Source organism: Sinohyriopsis cumingii, chromosome 14 (genome assembly GCF_028554795.1).
Source record: "Sinohyriopsis cumingii isolate HCF-2022 chromosome 14, ASM2855479v2, whole genome shotgun sequence".
Classification (NCBI taxonomy): Eukaryota; Metazoa; Mollusca; class Bivalvia; order Unionida; family Unionidae; genus Sinohyriopsis; species Sinohyriopsis cumingii.
In genome coordinates, this window is record NC_142974.1 from 52,993,751 (window position 1) to 53,014,048 (window position 20,298).

Below are 20,298 nucleotides of genomic sequence, written 5' to 3' on the forward strand. Positions count from 1 at the left end.
TGCAATGCTGTATAGAACAACTCGATATAGCATATATGGTCTGGTCATCTGAATATAAACGCATTTAGTTTTCATTATTAATCATACATGTTCTGAATTTAGAGTACATTTTGCAGCGACTTTTAAGAGGTCAAGGTGAAATTGGATTCATTAGTCGTCTGTTACAATGACGAGTGACTTCCTGATTGATGCCAGAAATGTCATCTTCCAATTCATTCATTATATGGGTGACGTCTAAGAAAAAATTACTGATCGAATATAGAGGGATTGATTGGATATTCCTTGGTATGCCGCTTTTTACTGAACTCAACATGTACATCTTCCACTGCAACCAATATGCAACCTTTCTCGTAATGTTTTATTCTTTTGAAACAATGGGAACGAATTTTATTTCAATTCAATTTATTAGAACATCACGGATATTTGTATCGCTATTTTGTCTGCAATATAATAGCTATAGTTGCATTGTCACAGCTTATCCTTTTATCAAGATCATTTGTATATATTCGATAAATAATCTATACGACTAGCCTTGCTAGCATCTTAGAATACTTCGGGTCTTTAGAAACTAATAAACTATTTGCAAGCCATGCGAATCTTTTCCGATTGATGCAGATATTTATAAATAAATTAGATTATTTCAAATTATGATACTTTATATTTACTGAAATTATATAATTATAATTTATAATATCATTAGTTTAAGCCAATAACAAAACCGTATATTTAGATTAGTAATGTTCAAATGATAATGTATAGTACAGCAAATGGAAGACGGCACACGCACCAGACATACCAACACATATACACAAAGACAAAGACACACCCTTGTGTTACCCAATATTTCTCGCATCTAGTTTCAACAAATGCGTAAAACAAGTGCTCTTGACATTGTATGCGATTTTACAATACAGCTTAAGCAAGAAGGACATATTTAATTTATAATCAGATGTAGGGATCAGACTCAACCGTATAACCTAATAATTATTAATAACTTATATTGTAAGTGTGCTCACATAATCAAACCATAACATTCACAAAAGGAATACAACTTTAAAATGAGATAAAATACTGACTTATGGCCCATGACAATTTTAATAATATGGCTTCAGTGTTCCTCAAACACCGCGCGTATAGCTGTAGTCAATTTATCAGGGTTTCTGAAATTATAGTGGTTCATTTGCTTAAACTGTTCTTCTAACTTATCGTTTTAACTCATAATTGATATATTCAACATATTACTACCCGTCAGACCAAGTATACATTCACCACTTTCATTATATATTTAAATATTTAAAAGGGAGATCACCATTCGGAGATAAGATATATATATATATACAAGATTTGTTTGCCATTGAGTTCCAGCTAATGTAAATGCAGTAAATATACGAAAATAAACAAATATTTATTTCAGTTTTCAGGTACAGGTATCAAGAAAAACGAAGACAATAATTGTTTCACCGATCGATATCACTGACTTTGAAAGGAAAGCAAGTGGATTTGAGCTTTTAATTAAGACTTTGCTACTTTTTCTGTGTATAATATATGATAGATAGATTGATTTTAATTGTTTTCTAGGCTTCGAATTTAATTGTAAATGTCTACAGAAGCGCTGCACACATCAGAAAATATCAGTCTTGAAAACCTTTTATTATTTTCTTTTATGCCAATAAAATGTTCAGAAAAAAAAAAACAAAAAAAAAAACCAAAGCAAAGCAAGCAAACCAATTTTAACGAAACCCACAGACAGTTTAATACATTTAAGTTAAACACATTGTCACGGAATTGTATATATATCTCATTTAGTTAGTATTTGGATTAAATACATGAGCTCGTGTTTCGTTTATGTGTATAGCGTTACCCGAAGGTGGTTTATGTATGTCGTATAGTGTTTCGAAATGGTGAGTTTGGTTCATTCCATGCTGCACGAACATAATGTTTCCGAAGGGAAAAGCGATGCACCTTCAACGTAAAGGCAGTTTATGGCTATATGGACTGTGCATAAATTACCTCATCGTAGAGCTAAACATGACATTACGAGATATCTTGTCAGTCAGCAGTCCCGGTTTGACGTGCGATCTCCAGCTGTAGAGGTGTGTGAGTTAAATAGTATTTTCTTATTTGTAGAATAGAATATAATTGTTTTACTATCACATTTATCTTGTATTTTATGTAACGTTAAGTACACATGTTCACTTCTGAACCTGAGTATCACCTTGCAAATTCTTTCCGATAACATACGTGTATATAATAATCAACTCAAGTTTACAGTACGTAACGTGATTATGTGCTGTTATATATGACCGTGTCAATTGTACCACACATATTCGGATATTATATTCTCAAGTGACTGATTTGTGACTGATTGATTGATGGTTACTGTTGAATGCTGAGTCTAGTGCTGAAGGAGTGAAGAAGTGAAGGAGTGATATTTATGTTTGTATACGCATTGTCTTGCAGTTGTTGATTAACCGTCGTGCAAATTTGGGTTGTGTTATACCCAGTGTGCATATATATTGGGGGTGACTTTGTCCCAAACGAAAATAAAGGTGATCACGTGGTGAAGAACCAGGATGTCTGGACCAACGATTATGCAGCTAAGAAGAGATTGTATGAACCTTTAGGCAGACCAAGAAGGCAGGTCATTCGTGATGGATTTTCAACCATTAGACAAACCGGTGGGGATGAGAAGACCCTTCGGATTTGTATTCGACACCGCAATATATATGTCCCAATGTTTCACATAATATCTCACTATATATTTCACAAGTTCGATGAAACGTATCGAACTTCACTCTTTGAGTGAACTATATCATTTATTACTTCTGTTACTGATACTTTAAATGTTCATGTGAATCATTTTTATCATTGTTTGTGTGGAATCACTTTGAATCAGTATACAATTGTATCTTTATACTATGTAAGGTCTTTTATTGCAAATCAGTTCACATTTCGTTTCAATCGCAATTTAATCGATCAGGTTCGTGCATAATTTGTTAAATATCCAATATTTTTTTTTGTGGGGAGCACGAATCAAACATAATCTTTTCCATTGAATCATTCATCGATGAGCATTGTACCATCAAAAATGTTCTTCGTGATAATCCGACCCCAACCCAGTTATCTTGATACAATCGTGTCAAAAGTAGGATTCTATTAAACGAAGCACTACAACATTTTGTTATAGTCTTGTACGTACTATCGTGTGTTTCAGACAATGACGTTCCTGATAAGACTGTAATGAAGTTGCGTAATCATCTAACATTACTTTCTCAAGTTTATTTTCCTTTAGTACACATTTGCAATAATTTTGTTGCCTTAAGAGAATCAAAATATGGCTTGGTTTTATTAAATTTAATAATTGCATATTTTTGCATAGTAGTGCACTTTAGGTTGGTCTTTATATCAGATTTGTAAAAATGACAAAACTGAAAGATCTGGTAGAATAAGTTTGGTCACGAGGAGACGTCCCTTTGAAAATGTGTTCATGAGGAACAGGCTCGGGAAAGGGATCAGAGGATAAAGAGAGGGGAATGGAAAGGGAAGTTAAGAATGAAGTCATATAATTAGACAAACACGCAGTAAGAAGTAGAACATGGAGTTAGAAAAACAACCAGAAAAAGAAAAGGAAAGGATGGGAAAGGGAAGCAGGAAGGGAACTATAGAATCGCTAAAAGAAGTAGAGAATGTGACGCTAGAAAGGGGAAAAACAAATGAGTATACAAGAAATTCAGAACTATTGCAAGCTAAAAGGGAGTGGGAATAGGCTTCTAAACTGACAGGTCCAAAACCGACCTCATTTGAATACGTCTAAGATAACATGGATATATATCTCACCAGGTTTGACAAATACGCCACTGTCCAGACGTGGTATAAAAACGATTTTTTGAATCATGTTAGCGCATTGTTAAAGGGTAAAGAATTAAATGCAAAGCATTAGATATATTTTCCATTTTACCAGCGTTCGATTCATCAAATTACCTCGCGTTGAAGAATGCACTTTTAAAGAGCACGAATTGCTCACGACGTTTACGTAAAACTAAGCAGAGAGAGGCGAGACATTCACCTAGCTAGGATGAAAGAAGTGAAATTATTTACAACAATGTGTGAAATTTGATAAAGTCGTTAAGACGTTTGAGGGTATAATCGATTTGTTGCTTCGAGACCAGCTGTTGACAACATGTTCCAAGGATTTATATATGTTCTTGAGGGAAGAGTCCTTCGTGAATATAAATGGCATGGCCACACATGCGAATTTATTCGCTGAAGTTCGGGGACATTCTGATAATGTCATCTCAAGAGACAATAATGGTGGGAATAAGACTAAAGATCAAACTCGTAGAGTCACTGAAAAACCTGACAGCGATAACAAGGGAAATCACAAGGTCACATTTCCCCCGATTGTTTTAAACGAAAGGGTTTGATCCAGGGAGTTGCAGTTGGCATTGAAGGCAGACGGTCAGTAGGCGGAAAACGTGATGTTTCCCGGCATATACATTTGGATAACGTATATAAGCCGGGGTTGCGTGAAAAGATCGGTGATGATGCTATTCAATCGATCGGCACATGTATTTTTTCCGCGGCATGGGTACCGACGGCCAGTGATACCGTCGATGGTCAAGAAGTCGCGATTTTACGAGACACTTAGTTTATTAGTCTGGTCATGAAACGGAGCCTGGTTCGGAATGGCTAATCGTTTGCTTATAAATCACCCTGTGGGCATCTAGTCTAGACCACGTATCCGTCGCAAGGATAGGATTGGAAACACCTTTATTGACCGGAACTGTCCAAGCATTGTGCAGAGATGACTCTGTCTCTGAGCTCACAACTGGTGATGTTGAGGGCTCAAAACTCCTGGACATGTTGAACTTCCGAATCCCCATCATTCAAGAGGTGCAGACTAGATTGCAGGTGAAGAAAACTAATCAGCCTGTGTGTAAATTAAAAGTGCCTAAAGCCATCACAGATATCTCCCGTGAAGAGTTTTTCAAAGAGCAGCAATATTAAGTGTAGTTTTGCTTGCCAGCGATGAACGTGTTATCCGGTGCGTGAAGAACTGTAACAACCGGGGGGGGGGGGGGGGACAGGCCTCTAGATCTATACGTCGTAAAGATTTATTATAGAGAATATGATCCGCCTCATATTAGCAAGTTCGTCACACGTAATCTGGTTGGTGTACGAGTCGAGTATGTCAGGACATTTAAGTATTCATAAACAACGGATAGGGTGTTAATATAATTGTATTGGCCTGGTGTCAATTGCGATGCAGCACGGTTTATGACATGCGCCGATACCTTTCTCATCTGAAAGCTTTATTGCTTTTGTGAATGTTATAGACTGATAGAGTAAGAACACATTCAAAATAAGTTAATTATAATTCATGGTTTGGAATGTCGAGTCGGACCCATGCATCTGACACCATATTCAACATATAATTCTTTCTTAAACTGGAATGGAAAATATAGTAACATTTGAAGAACGCTATTCTTACGCACCTGTTGAATCTAGGTGCGAGTAATATTGGGTAACACATGGATGTGTCTGTGTTTGTGTGTGCGTTTGTGTGATGTCTTCGTTTTTCCTCTACTATACATAATCGTTTAAACAGCATTAAGCTAAGTAGATGGTTGTATTATTGGTTTAAACTATTGATACCAACAATTATAATCGCACATCTTCAGTAAATATAAAATATCATAATTTGAACAGTTTAGTCCTAAACGATGCTTTCTAGACTCATATGGCGAGCAAACAGTTAATGAAAATAGTTATAACAGCTTCAAAAATAGTTAAAGATAGTAGCAAGACAAGTCGTATATATTCTTTAATCGAATAAAAAAAATAAACTATGTATAGGGATATGCTCAGACAATAGTTGATTGATACAACTTTTGATAAATTGGGATTACTAATCTCCGTGGTGCTCAATGGTAACAACATGATAATTATTTCACGCACAATAAATTTAATTCAAATAAAAATTTGCCTAAAATGAATATTACATTACGAGAAAATATCAGAGAGTATTGACAATGAAATGAAAGAGTTCGGAAAACAATATAACATCCATTATAGTATCCATAGGAAACGTGATTGCTATAACTTCTTTCTAAATGCCTGATCTGTCATATTATTATGGACGGGCTACCAAGTATTATCCGAACAATCCTCTTCTTCCACTCCATCCGTAATTTTATCTTAGACGTAATCATGGAATAAATCAAATGGAAGATGACATTCATAGCATCAATCAGGAAGCTTATATTTATTTCAGTGTAAGAGGTGATTAATGTATTCACTGGAAACGGTTCTCTCGAATTCGTTACTACTAACATGTATGAGTAACAATGGAAACTAAATGAGTTTATTTTCAGATAACCGTACCTTATACAGTATATCAACATATTCTATAGAGCATTGTTAGTTCCAAAAATACACAGAACTAATTTAAATATATAGAAACGTATCAGCGTAGTTAAATTATTTATGTCAATATAAATAGGTTAAGGACACACTGTATTATAATGTTATCAATAGGACACTGTATGCAATAATAATGTATGGGAAGATAAAAACCGTTATTGCAATGGTAGTTCATGACGTTTCGAGATATGTATCACACAGAAGACATTCTCTTTTTAGAAACTGTATACACATCACGCAACTGAATATTCACACACACTTCCATAAACACACACACACACAAACACACATTGTGCCAATGTGGTATCTTACGAATCAGTGACGTGTGCATATTTTATCACCCTATTAGTGACAGCTATAGGATATGAGTGCATTCAATAACCATTGTGTAATAAGGACAGTAATTGTAATTTTTATGTTGTAATAGGAGTGATTCAATCGAAACAAGCAATTTTTTCAACGTTTTATTCAACATTTAACATGATGTTAATTGTACTAATACATGAAGGACACAGTACTAATTTATTTTTCTGCTGCTGATGTAGCTGTGTTTAATTGAACAGTGTCCAAGTAAGGTTGTTAAAGATGATCCAGAATAATCAAGTATGAAAACTCAGCTAAACCTTCACGAATTGAAATAATTACCAAAGCTGTTAGGAAAATTTCGTTATACATTTATGGAATGATAAGCCAAACCAATCCATTTATTTTGCTTGTTATTCTTAACTTTATCCAATGTTAATGTCATGGTGGAAAGTAAATTTCAAATGTGCATTGTGAATCAAGAATATTGTCTGGTTATTATGATGCATCGTTCTTAGGTATTACCTGAAATGAAGATATAAATTTATGTTAGTGTCGCTTCTTGGTCCCTCTGTTCAAGATGCAACATAAAACAGAGTTATCTAAAATGCTCACAGTTGTACCTTATACATAAAAGAGTAGTTGTACCTTAATCAATGTTGTCAAGTCGCTCTCTCTCTCTCTCTCTCTCTCTCTCTCTCTCTCTTTTTGAACACATAAAATGTCCCATATAACCCCTTCATCCATAACGTACTACGCATTGTGTTGGTTCATCGGTCGCTAAATATTAGCAAACGGGATGTATATCAGCATTGTAATATATCTTAGTTTTAAAGACTTAATATCAGTCTTATTCATTAAAATGTTGTTTTGATTTATTTGCTGCAAGAGTCCAGTTGGTGATGGAAGCCTTTGCTGCATTAATTTGATTAATTTCCTTTCCAAAGATTTTCCATTTCTCAGATAAATACTTCCGAAGTCTCCTCTGGGTAGCGTTTAGTAGACTTTGTGTTTCCGTCGTGACATTCTTAACAGTCTTGATGAGTTTAGCTCTTTTGTCAATTGGACCCGGTTTTTCTTGTGTTCTGATTAGCTGAGTCCGTGGTTCCATCCTTGCTCTTATGGCATTTATAACCTCAATACTTTTGATTGAGCTCATAGTGAGAACTAGAAAAAATAATTTATCTGTTATAAATTTGCTCTCAAGCATAGTTCTGATGAAATTCGAAGTCCTGTATATCGGAACTCATTTCGTGCATTGACCATTCGTCCGGCTATGTCGGAACACAATTAAAAAGTTGCTGAATATGGTTTTCAGAAGGTAACAACGGGATCGTCTGAAGGGCAGACTTATAAGGTAGTCAGGCGTTTTCAAGAAATGTTTCAAACATTATTGAATGTCCATGAATCAATGGTAGATTTCGTTGCAACTTTTGACGATTTTTTATCATTGCCGAACTTGATGATGTGATAACTGAACAAAAAATCAAGCGCGAGAATATTATCATTATCACAGTTTCGACACAAAACCTGAAATACCTTGCAAGAGTTTCTTGCTTCTGTAGGAATATCTGTATCTTTAGGTGGCTTTTTATGCATGTGCTCAGGGATTCCAATAATTTGAAAGAATCTGCACAGTTTAGACAAACGGATACACTAATCGGTCGGTCATCGGATACATGTTTCCTTTTTTTAAGAGAGATTAGATGTTCAGCAAAGCAGAAACGAAGAAAAACAAACTCAGAATAATTTGTGTTTTCATCGTCCAAGATATGGGGTGCACTTCGACAACGGCAAAGTAAACCACCGAAGATAACATATTTATGCTGCAGAGAGTATTACTAATTTATGCAATCCAGAGAAAATAATAATGTATCTTTTATTATTTATTTTTTATATTTATGTTGATCAACAAATAGATGTTTGAAATCGGACAAATGTGTCTGATTCACCAAGTTACATAATATTGTGTCGCTAGTATCAAACACAATGTGCTATTAAAAAGTTTAGAGTGTATACTATATATTCGTAGGAGTTAATTTAATTAAATTATTTTGCTTTGGGATCCATCGGGATAAAATTACGTTAACTTATACAGTTCAATATATACTCCCAGGAAAGCTATGTGGAAGTTCCCATAACGTTTATTTCAATGTTTTCAATTATTATATAACTATTAACATTAATTTAGGTATTGGAAATATGGTATCAATTATATGAATATTTGAGGGCTCACAATGTCGTCGTATTGTATTACATACAGCTAGCCTGTTTTAAGTTTGATTTACGTGAGCTTATTTCAGATTAGGCAAAATGTTTACTTGCCATTTCATTGATACAAATGTGTTGATAGGTAGTCGGTAAAGATGCTTTGCTTTACGCCTTTTAATACAGTCCGATAGGTAGACGGACGACAAAATTAGGACTTTATATACTTCATTGATAGTTTGTCAACACTTACTCGTTGTCCTCTCAATTTCTTCTCCGATATCCTCCGTGACGGTTTCTTGTAGTAACCTTTCAAACCCACTGCGTATCTCTGAACAAAACACAAAAGTAAATTTATTCTCAGTAACGTGCATTATGAAGATATCTCTGAAGTCTTACCTTCGTTCAAATTAGAAAAGTTTCTGCTTATTTATTCCACTGTACATCACGTAACGACATTTCCCAGCGCATGATATGCTATACATTGCGGCCAATATAACTGGTTAAAAATGAAACCTGTGGAATCGCCAATAAAAATCAACAAACCACTTATTGCTAATGGCACCTTTGCAAATTATCCTTATTGGCCGAGCCATAAATTCGAACCAAAGCGGACAGAAATGAGATAGCAGTGATCAGTAAAGACTAGATGTCCATACCACTTGGCGATCCTGGGCCCGATATAAGAATATATATGTTCCATGTAGAAACTAAAATACAATATATTGACTAGATTTTTGGTCATTTCTAAAAGTATTTTCCATTAGTTTCGTGTACAATGTCAAGTCTCATTATTTAATATGTTTCAACAAACCTGACGCAAATCAATAACACACTAATTTCCAGCAGTTTGTACTATGTCCTGAACTCACACTCAAACTCAAAGTAAAATTGTTGTTTGCAAATGATCATTCTTTTAAAGTTGACAATGTAATATGTTGCGTATAAATCACAATTACACTGTACAGTAATGAAATAAAATTTAACACAAAATATACTCCATTGTTATCCTAATTTTATCCTAATTTTAGAATTTTCCTCGGGCTAAAAACTATGTATCCTTTTACATAAAAATGATAATCCATGCCAAATATGTATTGGCTATAGAACAGTCAACAACGTCATCAAGAGGATTATTTTGGATGTCAAGACCAGATGCTATCATTGACAAAATACGAAATGTAAATATTTCAAGAAGATTGATATTTTGCAATGGATTTAGCAAGTTCATGTCAATATGATGAATTTAAGGTTAAGTCTATATTTCACTTCATAGTGCCTGTTAGTGAAAATGGGCAATAACATTTCAGCATTTCTACCTTGTCCAGATAAATTTACACCATTTGGTATGACAAATGTTCGGTCAACATTCAATCGTCAAGCGAACAAATTAATATCTGGTACAGATAATTGTGACTCATACAACCATGACGTCATCATCTAAAACGATAAGTAGAAAGATCACATGGACAGATTTCGTAAATTATTCAATCACCGAGGGACCCAAACATGACAATTAATTTAGTGAAGGATGAGTTTTGACGTGGCTATGTCACGTTTATAGGAAATTGTGAGAGAAGGTCATGCAAATATGTTGAATTTAAGGTTAAGTCTATATGTAGCTTCATTGTGCCTGTTAGTCAAAGGGTAATGATGACTTATAAGTGTAACTCCTCGATGTGTGTACCTGATTTTTCCATGAATTTGATTGTGGGGTGTAAATGAAATGTGTGCCTAGCAAATTTTCATTAAGACTTAAGAAGTAAATAGGACGTTTTGAGGAATTTGATTTGAAACGTTACAGTAATTTTCTGTAGAAATAGTTGGTTTTGAAAACATTCCGTGGCTTCGAACTTCAGGTGAAATATAAATAAGCATGATATTATGATCAGAAGTTTAAACATTTACGCATGTGCACATGTATAATTTAATTAAAGTATAAAATATTTATTGGATTTGAAAGGTGGTCAGTTACCTTTTTGAACTACAACATTAATCATTGTTCATTTAGAACGCATTATAAGCCATTATGGGTAGTATTAGTATAATACATCAGACACTTACGATTGATGGAATTGATTTCAGGCATTTTAGAATTTTGGACATGGGATTTTCACTTTTTTCACTTGGATTAATATATTGTTTGTTAGTTTTGCCAAACGTCGCGTTCTTCTTTCTCTCACGTGTCTCTGTCGCCAACTGGCCTCTCCTCGCATCAGCGACTGATCTCTCCTTGCTTACCATGGTCTCCAGGTGCCTCGTTCCTCGGCCAGCATTTCCCAGCCTTCGGGTGAAATGTTAATGTCTTCATGTCCGTCTTGCACACATCGTTGAAACGGAGTGATGGGCGGCCGACTCTTCTCGTGCGAGTAGCCAGCTGTCCATATAGGATGTCATTTGTCAGCGTCCCATCCTCCATTTGTCGGACGTGTCCCAGCCATCGAAGGCGGCGTTTGCTCAGCAGGGAGTACATGCTGGGGGTACTTGCACGCTGCAGGATCTCGCTGTGTGGGACACGATCTTCCCAGCTGGTTTTCAGGATGCGTTTTAGGCACCGTATATGGAAGGGGTTGAGCCGATGCTATTTCCTCGTGTAGGTACTCTAGGTCTCACTTCCACATAGAAGGGTGTTGAGAACGCAGTCCTGGTAGACTTGGACCTTGGTGTGCTCTGTCAGCACGTTGGTTTCCCAAATCCTCTTCGTTAGTCGTGCCATGATGGTGTTTGACTTTCCATGACTTCTGTCCAGCTATATATCAAGCGAGAGTGCGTTGCTGATGGTTGACTACAGGGAGGTAAAGTTGTTGACTGCTTCCAGTGTAACAATGTCAGTTTTGACGGAAGGGCAAATGGTGGTATCTTGCACGCTGATATTTGTCTTTACCAGGCTGATGGTGAGCCCAAACTGCATGCAGGCATCAGCGAAACAAAAGTATCCCAGTCTCTTGAGGGCCTCCTCAGTGTGGGCCACAAGATTATCTGCCTGATGAGCACAGCCATGCCAGGTTGAACAGCCTCCTGTCGGACCTGGTGTGTAGATATATGCCATCAGTGGACGAGCTGATGGCGTAGGACAGAAGCAGGGAGAAGAAGATCCCGAAAAGGGTTGGCGACAGCACGCAGCCCTGCTTCACGCCGCTGTTAATTGGGAAGGACCTTGAGGAGGACTCATCCAGAAAACATAATAAACGAGAAATCATTACGAAACGCATCGTATCGAGTCATTATCCAAATGATTTATTACAATATCGTGATCTAGCAACGAAATCACATTACTGTGATAATGATATTGTTATGTAACTACGAATCTTAGCTAATGATCATATTTACAAATTATAACGCATTTTGCTTGGGAATCGCTTACGTTCCAATTTTCATGTGTTAGTACTGTACAATTCCGCTTTGTTTATGCGAATTCCGAACGCGATTGTGATTCAAGCTAACGTTTTGGCCATACTATGAACTTCAATAGCAAGATATGGCTTAACATTATATATATTTTACACTGAATTCAAATGGCATTACCCAACATCTCTTTTAGATCTTATTGTACTGCTAGTGCTGACATTATATCGTTACGAGTGACGCTGTTATGACCAGGAAGCTCGACGACAAAAAAATCTAGCCTCATTTAAACGCATGGTACTCCGGAATCAGAACATAGTTTTGTAGTTTTTCAGCTTGTAGAATGTAACACTAAATTTCAGGTTCTTTACTGAGTAGAACATTTATCGGAACATGATACATGATATTACTCGCACATAGTAAAGCACGCACCGGATTCTTAACAATAAAGAATCTTCGCCACGAAGAGCAGAACAAAACAACATCTTTATATTTAAAGCAAACCATATGGTAACATACGAGTACCGCTTTCCGACAGCGGTAGTAACATAATGATAAACACATAGTTGCGACGAAATGAAAGGGGACAACAAATTAAAAACAATCTGATGCCTTCTTATCGACAGTTTAAAGTCCTTTCCTTTGTATATAAATATGCAAGATTCTTCTTCGATATTTGACATCCAACATTATTCGATATACTTCGTTCCGCATCGATCTTTGACACATGTAGCTATATACATCAATGTTACTAATCACTACGATCCAGCTCAATTGGCCAATCAGAGATGTTGTTACCTTAGATTGTTATAATACTGAAATAGTTAATAATGACCACATATCACGACTAGTCTTGCGAATCTATAGTAGTAAACTAAGTAACAAGAAAATGTAAAACCAGCATGCGTATTAAAATTGGTAAACGCTCTTTTCCTTAAAATGCAAATTAAAACTTTTAAAAGGAATCTAAAATTAGTATGAATTAAATTACAAATGATCGTAAATATTTTTCACGAGTCCAAATCGGTACAAAAGAATTCCCGTATTGATTGTGCTAACAGTTCAGCATCATTTTTTATGCCAACCTGTCAACATTATTGACGCCTCAGAACGTGGAATGTCCTTTAATAAATTCACAATGATCCCAAAATACTGAACACAACTAAACATCTGATTCCATAAAAGTGTTGTCAAAAAAGAAATGAATAAGTCCGACGTACCAACCTTATATACATCTCAGTTATCTTGTCACAGTAACAGGATTTGAAAATCTTCATAATATTAACTGAACATTTCACTAAACTTTAAGAAAGTCCAGTTTCTACCGACTTTGAATCGCACGTCAAACGTCACGTAGACAGTAAACTTTACAAATAAAAGTTACATGTCCTGAAACTGAGATTCAATTCAATGTTTACAAGTATTATCGTAATGTTTCGACTCCAAACATGGAGACAAGCTATCTATGTAGCATTATATTTTCAGAAGGACACTGACAAGTTACAATCGTGCACAAAAATGTAACATATAGCATTCAAAAGAATGAATTGCAAATTAATTCGATTTGTATAATAGTCAGATGAGGCTTCCACATATACATCCAAGTATCTTAAGTAACGAAGCTAACAAGAAATATGAACCACGCTATTCTGACCCCAACAAATATTACTTTCACGTTATTCTTTGTTCTTTGACAACCATCAGAAACCGACGAAGGACAACTACCAATCAAATAAAGACCATGCCAAAATATTTAACTATAATAGAAATCAGCTCGATACACAAATAGGCAGAGTTACTGAGAAAAAAATTTACCTTTAGCGTCAAGAGTCTTTAATGCAATTTTGCATACGCACGACATTGACTTGACTCATTTAACTTGTTAGGTGAAAGCTGAAAGAGACTAGCGGGTGTTGTTATCTTTGTTAGTACAAAACAGTGCCATTTCCCTAAACGAAACATATTAGTAGTCGTAGCAGAAGACGTGTTTCATAAACATGCAGCTATTAATATATTACCTTCAAAACTTATTTTTTCATCACCATTACTGTCCAAAGCCGTAAACCTCTCGGTTACTGTACTCGAATATTGATCATCATCCAAAGTAGCACTTTAAAATAAAAATGACAGATGTATATAATGTTTGATCAGGCGGATGAGCACACAATACGTCTCAGGCTTTTACAAGAAAATATATGATCATTCCATTGAGCTGCGTACGTTGCAATGTAATGTTTACATGTAGAAGATTACAAAGCTTGAAATCCATGGACGGAAAATATGAACCAAATAGATAACAGAGTTCATGTGTAAGTCTACCAGTTCGACTAAAGATACAGATAACTGTGATAAATAAAAGACTATCAAATATGAAGGCTAAGGTAACTATCTACATCATCATGCTGCAATTCTAAAAAGATAAAAACGAGTTTGTGTAATGTAGTTCCGTGTATAGTTTTGCAGTAGCAAAGCCAACAGCTTTGTGAAGTAATGTCTAGGCCATGTGAAAGCTAAATACCATCGAAACAACGATGGCTATGACAAAATTAGGAATTTTACTAATCGCAAATCATACAGTTACGAACATTATGAATAGGACAACAGGTGATTAGCATTAATAGCAGTCAAAACTATTAACCCAAGCGTTGATGATCATGATTACACAATAGCAAAATAGAACGCTTGAAGTGAATCAAAATTATCTTGATGCCAATACTTGCATGTCCGTTATCGTTCAGGGTGACACTATATAGTGGTTTCATTCTATGAAAAGTATAACAAAGGAATTTGTCCTAACATCGAAGGTATTCAATGAATTAACGTTATTTGTGTTTGTATGATGTATCTAGATGTGCACCAACCTGAACTCTTTCAAATCCAAATACCCGTCTCCATTGCTGTCCATACGATCGAAATCTTCACGTAATTCTTGCAGGCCTCCACCTTCTGTATATGAACTGGTTGACGTTGTCTGCCTGAAGTTGTAGGCCCCGTCGATGCCTAGAAAATAGTATGGATGTTGAACGTATTCATAAAAAGAAATTTCAGTAGCATAGCGACTTGGATGCCTGAACAAATCACAACAAGTTGCCGTCTAATTGTAGGATTGCAAATAACATTTTCGGCGCTATTTACTTATGATATGAAAACGAAGTCTCATTATAAATTGCACTTCTTTCGCTTCAAAGTAAGTACACAAAAAATGGCAAATATTAGATTACTCGAGAAGAGCCAACGAATGTAGATGAAACGGTATGTTTTGTTCCTACGGAATAAATGTACAAAACTTGTTCAAAACATTAAACATATATATTCATACATCTTGCAGTATATCTTCATACAGTGTACATGATATGTATACATATCATGTACACTGTTTCAATGACATGCCGCGAAGTGTATTTTCATTAAAAGCAGACATGGCTTTGCATATATTTGCCCTTTGAACGATGTTATGATATATTCCGGGCACATGTATATTAACAGAGTGAATGAAATCTTCGCATCCCTGCCGAGTGAGTAAGTTATAAAATGTAGCTCTGAGCCTTTTGTTGTTGTTCACGATTACCTTTGCAAATTGGTAAGTTTATTGTTTTCTTTTAGATTTTTTCACGTTGATTAAATCAACATAAATCCAAGTAATGATGATATCTCTCAAACAGGTGCAATATATTGCTTTTAATGTAGTTTGAGACGGATGCAAATGGCATACATAGCAAAATAGAATATAAATGTATGAACTTTTAAAACTTCAATGCTTGGAACCTACTAAATATCATAATCAGTGTTATGGAATTAATAACAATTTGAGATTTAAAGTTCTACCCAAAACATAACGAATGAGTATGTATAGTAAAGATGCTTGTCAGAATTGTTCCACAACATTGAGTCTCCATAATTATGTTTTCTTTGCAAACGATTAAAACAATTTTAATCATCAGATTCACATACTGGGAGTTATGTACTTACATTCACCAATTTAGACGAATGCGCCCGAGGAAACTAATATATCCATTGTGCATTAAATAATGCAATTCACCAAATACTCTATCTCGGATCCCTACTTCAAAATTAACGATATTTTCATTTCGTCAAAATAATTGCGGCAAATGAATCCACATGACTGATCTATCCATTGCATGAAGAACGGTGGCGAGCTTAATATATCTGGCGAAACAATATCGTTGATTTAATTTTAAATTTCATTCCTTTTCCATAGAATGATGCTTGTTCGGAAAATGATCGTGTTTTCTTGCACGAATTATAGCGCATGCCTCAAACGCAATATAGTGGAGCATGACGTATATGGATGTAAATCATTTTATGGTGTGAAAATGTAGGAACAAAAAAGGTATTAAATATATTTTAACAGTAATAATTGTGTTTATTTAAAATGAGTGATGAGAGATGATTAGAAATGCATGCATGTCTTTTGGACGAGACTATGACATTCCGGCAGCGTAACCATTGTGCAGACTGAAAATTCAAAAATCGAATGCCAACCGTTAAAGATGAACTGCTTCTTGCAGAGCATTCTACAATGTTACAAATGTATGTTTATCCCATGCTTTCACTTTATATTTACAGTGGCCGAATAATATAATTTTAAATACCATTTTGTCACACACAAATATATATATATATATATATATATATATATATATATATATATATATATATATATATATATATATATATATATATATATATATATATATATATATACAGACCTTACAAAAATCTTTTGAGAGGCAAGACCGAACACGATTATCATTATCGCTATGAATGATAAATATAACACTTTATTTCATAAGTTATTTAACGAATGTAGACCAAGAAGGAAATAGCACATGAACTTTCAATGGTCGGTATCATATCTCAAATAATAAACACGAAAGTAACATACATTTAAACTATATATAAAATTGAATGGACGCTCCCCCCAAAAAAAAAAAATATATAATACATACCTCTGAGAGACACAATCGCAAGGAGAATTACATACAGCAAACACACGACTAGAGTCTTCATCTTGAAAAATTAGGTTCGATCTTTATTCGGGGCTACTGACGAGGAGCATTGAAAATCCTCATTTATATATCTTGCGATTTGTCGTAGTCATCAAGAAATGTCAGAAATGTAAAATACCACTCCGCTGGATAATTCGAACGATAACCCCATTTTGGCACTTTGAACGTTCTGCTTCACAACCAGTTGAGTCACTCTTAATATAATCGTGATGGGAGTCGCAGTCAAAGTTCAGTCTGTACCCATAAATAACGTTCAAGTAAATAAAGCTTCATATACATGTTTATTACAATGCGTAAGCTATATAATAATGCAGTATAGTGCCTTTGACGTGAATAACTAATAAGCTATTTTCTTGATTGACTGAAGGTTATTTCTTATTTCATCTTTTAGTGATGTGATCACAGTCACGTGTATAAGAACACAAGGTCATACAACGTGGTGCAGGAATCTAATCAGAGGTTAACAACGATATATATGATGCATGTGCTTATGTGTATATATCTATCCAGAAAACACCACGGAAAACTATTAGTCATATATAATCGTTCCAGTTCATTAAAAGTAATTCATTACTCTCGTGAAATCATTTTCTAAACTTTGTCAGTCTTAAATGTTGCTCGCCATACTTGAAGGTAAACTCTCTGGGCAGTATAATACGTTTGCTAATTACAATTATAACCAATGTAAGTAGACACAGTGGTAAAGGTCTACTTTGCCGATTGTGTTAAAAAAACAATATAATTAGAATATGTTATTGACGTATTTCATCCAAATCCTTTATTCGTGGGAGAAAGTGTTTTTGTTCATTCGGATTAACAGATTTTATTGTTAATATGTTATATATGTATTGTACCACCAAAAAGATATCCGTAAATGCGTTTTCAACAATTTGTATGGAAAGCAATAAGAGAGTCACTGAATTGCAAGGCAAATTGGTATTTCTTCAACAACCTATTCGGCACTTGAAATATAAAAAGATTACTTATTAACCTGGTTCCGGTATAAATATACATAATACATTCAACGATAAGTTAAGATTGGAAGTCTAATTAAATAAAAGATTGCTTTTGACCTTACGGATTATTTGAATCCTTATTTCAGATAGATGATAAACATAATGAAACGAGACCCGAACGATACCTAGAATAGAATGTGATCGAATTTTAGCAGATTGGCAACAGCGTTGAAGACTCTTTTATTTTACTGATTCAAAGAGGAGGGGTTAGTTAACATATTGTTGGAGTAAACACGTCACATATAACTCTTAAGTATAGGAATTTGGTATTTTAGCCATAAATTGAAAAGCTTCGAAATGTTAAAGGAACATTGAGCCAATTAAAATTTCCATGAATCCCACAATGTTTGGCAGATCATAACAAAGAACAACATATCTTACATAGTTTGAAGACCCAGGGGATAAATTAATTGTAGACAACGATCGGTTTTCTTGCAAATGTTACTAATTTCATCTTGAAATGCGAGAGAGAGAGAAAATATTTTATATATTTATCAATGTCACCGAAAATAGATATTTCACTATATCTGATTTCATAAGGCAGAGAAATATGTGTTGCGTTCTTTTCACTGAATGTAAGGTAGTTTTAATATAAACCCAGAAATTCGCTTGATATTATAGAAATGCAGAAATTGCCATCAAGGAACCTTTAAAATGCAACAAATTACAGGAATCAATGACGAATGTAATTGTAAAGAATATCCGTAAGCAGGTTGACTTTAACACACCAGCCAAAGTGGTAATCATGAACATCACTTGATCGCGTTCAGATTGTTTAATAATAATGGAATGCTAGAATGTATTGATTCTTGTTTCCAAGCTTAATGGTGAACCAAAGTAATATACAGAGGTTCAATAATTTCAGTCAATTGCCATATGCTCAGTATAATTGTATAATATGAACTATTAAAAAGCCAGTAAATAAAATTACCAGGTTAAAATACTACCCGAGTGAAAGTAATACGGAACTCGTTTTCTGTAATTTTATTCTCCACCCGTGCGTTTATCCATTTGTCTATTGTGTATCTCAAAAGCTACATCATTCATCACACAATCGTGCGTAATTATTCCCATACAGGACTTCAACTTAATATTAATTCACCCTCCCTTTTTGCTGTGTAAAGTGATGAAAACACGCACGTAATAACGAAGACAACACGAATTATCAATCACTGTTTCTCTTTCGCTTTTGTTGCTTCACTCCTTTTCACGAAAAGAGATGGTGATATTATTCTTGTTTCCGTCCATCCAGTACTCCTGTTCTTTTAATACCTTTAAATCTTAGGAACTAATATGCGGCTGTGATGAGTATAAGCAATATAAGAACCATAGCCTACGAATCTGAGGGTCAATGCTACAGTTCAAAATAATACATATATCTCAACCCACGTTTCTTTCGTTCATTATTGTTCACGTCATTTACGACAATAAAATACAGTTTAATGTATTTATTCATCGGCATGATTTTCTGTCGTCCAGCTTACTAGGATATTTTTCTTGAAGGTCCAGGACACGGATCAATATTCTACTATTTTCACGCTAAAGTTATTAGAAATTAAATGATCAAACATTTAAAGTGTACGCATTATGATTAGTATTAGAGTGGATCATAACTTTGTAAAGCCAATTAATGGCTCATTATTTTCAGTTTAGGATATGCGTGTATCATTATTGAAAAGTGATCTGATCAAAACGGGGATCATATATTTAAGGTCTTGATTACATATTATAAGTACGATGTTGCACTCTCCTGTCCACGTATTAATTTACTGTAGTCATTATAAACGACGCGCTTGGAGAGGTGCAACTTATGCTGGAGTGACGTTTAATAAAGTATTATTAGCATTAGTACTATCGTCCTGACAAATCATGCAATATGGCCCCGAGTGGCCGATTGGTCTAAAGCGATCTCCGCTACGGATCACTGCCATCTCACGTCTGTCTGCGTGGGTTCGAGTCTCGTAATCGGCCAA